The sequence below is a fragment of the Cupressus sempervirens genome, chromosome 5 (genome assembly GCF_028749045.1).
Source record: "Cupressus sempervirens isolate cs-2001-9-10 chromosome 5, ASM2874904v1, whole genome shotgun sequence".
NCBI lineage: Eukaryota > Viridiplantae > Streptophyta > Pinopsida > Cupressales > Cupressaceae > Cupressus > Cupressus sempervirens.
In genome coordinates, this window is record NC_143122.1 from 186,079,983 (window position 1) to 186,084,042 (window position 4,060).

General features: G+C 30.1%; 2 pseudogenes; both read left to right on the top strand.

The window, feature by feature from the left end:
• The first annotated feature begins 949 nt into the window (after positions 1–949).
• On the top strand, positions 950–3,057 carry LOC149555034 (U-box domain-containing protein 13-like; annotated as a pseudogene).
• A 17-nt stretch (positions 3,058–3,074) lies between these two features.
• On the top strand, positions 3,075–3,754 carry LOC149555035 (uncharacterized; annotated as a pseudogene).
• Positions 3,755–4,060: the final 306 nt, after the last annotated feature.

A 4,060-nucleotide genomic window follows, 5' to 3' on the forward strand; every position in this document is an offset into this window, starting at 1 on the left:
TAAATATATATATTTTTAGAATATCCACAATACTTTCATAGTATTATCCATATTATATAATTTTTCAATCTTCTTAGAAGCCCATTGTCCTAACAATCTACATGCCTACACCATCCAAGAATAATTCATAGTATTTTCCATCCTCAAAAAAAGGAAACATATCTTAGTACAACACCTACACATCCTCCATTGTGCTTCCCATGTTCCCAATTTCATGCTTTAACCCTACATGCTCATGCCAATAGTTCTAAGTTGATGTAGGAGAAGCTTTTGAATCTCTACTAGATCTTTTACCAAAATAGTATTGGCCATTGAATGCCATATTTAATCTAATAATAGGTTTTATAAGAAGGTATAATATATCTTGCAACTTTTAGATATATCCTTACCATAAAATTTCACCCTTTAATTTAATTTTTGTCAACAAATCATTTCTAGATAATGTATGATTAAGTTATGCATTTATGGTTGTAATATTTTGTCAAACTATTTTCCTTAAAATTGATTGGCCATTTATAATTAAAATGTGCACTTTCCTTTTAATTTGTAGGAGCAATTTCTTGATCCCTAAACTCTAGCAAGCAACCTACATGTGTAAGGTTTTAAAAGTGTTTGGATGATTGATCTTGGTATTAAAAATGAGAAAGGATGTTTTGTCTATGACAACGTATGCTTAAATGATGTATGGGTTGTACAAGTAGATGGTAATCCATACATACATGGGTATTTCTATAAGAAGTGGTTAAAAATGTGATGTGTTATTTTTATCTTTAAATATTTAAAATTTGATAACTTGATACATTGGATATTATTGCTAGGGGAAGTCTGGCCTAGGTCATGTGTGTTCCCTAATTTTACCAAAGCCACAACTCAAAAGTGGTGGTAAAATTAGTTAGCATTTTTGTTTAAAATGTTGTTGATGGTATATGAAATGATATGAATGAGAATAATGGAGATTTTTATTGGAGTTAATTACTTTGGAAGGTGTGATGATATATAGACCGTGACAAAACCAATTCCTAAAAGCAACATCCATAGAGGGGATAAATAATTTTTTGGATAGAAGAAGTATTCTCACTACCACAATGTAATGTGTAATGTTGATACAAAGTGCTCTTGACCATTCTAATATTTTGTTTGAAAGGCCTTAAGAAGGTTCCTTCATATTTTATTTATTTTTGGTTGGTTATGATAAGTATATGAAACATTGATGGCAAGGTCCACATTTTAAGAAATGCTACTAGCAAGTCCCAATTGACAACCCTTTGTTTTAACTAGAGCTAGATACATAGGTAGTCAAAGATATGTTGCAACATGGACAAGAGATAATCTTTTAGCTTGGGAACACCTACACATGAGTATTCTTATGGCCTTGAATCTAGTGTGTGTCTTTATTTTCATCTCAATTGCACAATACTCTATTTTAAAATGGTTATGATTGAATTTTAAATGATTATAAGTCATTGTTCTCTCAAATGGGAACAACACACAAGAAGTGAATACTTTGACGAAGTTTCTGATACATGCAACTAATAAGTATGCAAGGAAGTTGATTAAAAAGGCTATAAATCTATAAAGATGGAGATGCAAGATGATTATTTCCAAGGAAATGTTTTAGGATGTAAAATGAATGCAATAAGAGGGCTAGTTGTAGATTTGTAACCAAATATGCTATACATGCTTCTTCAAAACAACATATGAAAAGCTCATTAAGCATCCATTTTATCTTATTAATGTAGGATGAAAATACTTTCTCAATTATGAATTCCTTGAAATCCCTCAAAACTTTTTTTTTCAGATTTTGTGCACTTCAATGCAAAATACCCCTAGAAGAAAACACTTTAATGATACCTACATGCATGCATTTAGGTAATCCTATTAACAATTTATCCAAATAATGATAGATGATATTGAAAATCTATTTGAAAGGATAGGACGTCAAAAATCCTCAAAATACCATTAATTTCTCTAGTGAAGGAAGTTGTAAAGTTATTATTCTATATCTTTACATTCATGAAATTAGTGATGGATGCATGTCTTTGTGGCTTAATTATTCTTCTTTATCTATCTTTATTTAGTTATAAAACTAGCATGCATCTAGTGGTAGTAAAATGGTAATGTGTAACTATGAAGTATTAGATTGGAGAAGGATCGAGGAAATTAGCTATAGTACAAATGTGTGTTTCTTTGCAATCACATTTTGGACAAATTTTTTGTCATTACACATTAATATGAAAGAAGTATAAGAATTTCAAACTTGTGTTGCAATATCATTTTCTAAATGCTTGAGGTATGTATATTATGACTACTGAGGTATAGTTTTTCATGTTGTTTTAGAAGATGAAGATTTTTTTTCATTTCTTTCCTCTTGAATATGTTTTCCCATCATATACAATAATTTTTCTTATGTGCACCATTCAGCCCTTGACAATGGTAGAGGTCTTGAGTGCAACAATCATCCTATAAATTAAATTATATAAAATCAAGTTTAACTTGACACTTCTATTTGCTAATTTAGATTATGTTTGGGAGTCTATTTAAGGTCTCCACTCATTGGATCTATGCCCTGGGATTTTCTTTCCTACATGTATTCCTTGGAAAAGGCCCAACAATCTACTAAAGCTTCACTTCAACTCTTTGGTAATGGTAGAAAACTCTATCTAGTCTTCAAGAGTGAGGTAATCACAAGAAGGTTTGGGCAATTAACCAAGGAAACAAATTAAGATCTAAATACTTGCCCAATAATTTACTAAAATTTTCTAATGAGTTTAAAGAATGGGTTAAAATAATGGACCTCCAATTAAAGAGATCATATGGGATAGATAATAGACAAGATATAAATTTTTTATTAATATTATGATTTCCCTTTCACATAAGGATAGTAGAAATATATATTTTACTATTCTATAAAGGTTAGTGGACATAATTTAGCTATCTACTATTTCTAATTTAGCAATAGAGTCAATAGCACTAAAAAATCTTAGTAAAGAAAGAGGTAGTGACGTGGGTGAAGCTATTGAACATGTAGTGATATGGGTAAAACTACTAAACATGTAGCAAAATTTTAATCATCAAGTGATGCAAAGATTTGGAAGCATTTAGTGACTACCCTTATAAATTAATCTATTCATAATAGTAACAAATGATTTATTATTCAAGAAGGAGCCATTAGTTATGTAATAGAAGTCTTAAAGCATGGTAGCACAGAAGAAAGAGAAAATGTTGTTGTAACTCTTTTCTACCTATCTATCATGGACAAGAACAAGTTTATAATTGAAGTCTCTACATCCATCCCCCATTTGGTTGACCTACTATGTGATAGAACACCAAGAGGGAAAAAAGATGTTGGTAATGTACTTTTCAATTTATCAATTTATCAAGGAAACAAACCTAGGGTTGTTCAGACTGGATTTATCCCTTCTCTAATGACATTTCTTTTTTACCAAAACATTGGAATGGTATATGAGGCTCTTTCTATTCTCACAATACTTTCTACTCATCAAGAAGGAAGGATTACTATTACAAAGAAAATTTTGTATGTATTCTTGTTGATTTTATTTTTTCAACCTTGGCTTGAAGGAATGTTTCTATTTTTCTTGCCTTGGCTATAAATGACTCCTTACATTTATAGATAACATTGCAGGTTGGTGTATATAAAGACTTAGTTGAAATTTCTTGAAATAGCATTGCTAGAGCTTGATGAAAGACAACCACTCTTCTAGATCTCATGAGTAAACAATAACATGTTCCATAAGTTTTACTTTGTCTTATTTTGTTCCCATTATACACACAATAGATGAATTCATATTGGATGTGCAAACCTCATGCTCCATTTGTAATTTGGTATCATTTGGTACTATTAATTGAGTGAAGATTTTTTGGTGTTAAGAAAAATATTATCATATAAAATGTAATATAAAAATGAGCTTGATATATTGTGTCAATGGTTTTCCATTTATACCTAATGTACATGATATGTAAGTGATGCTTGAACACAAGATGATGTGTTCAAATAAAAAGTAAAACTAATAACTATTATCCTAGAACCAAGAAGTAAATG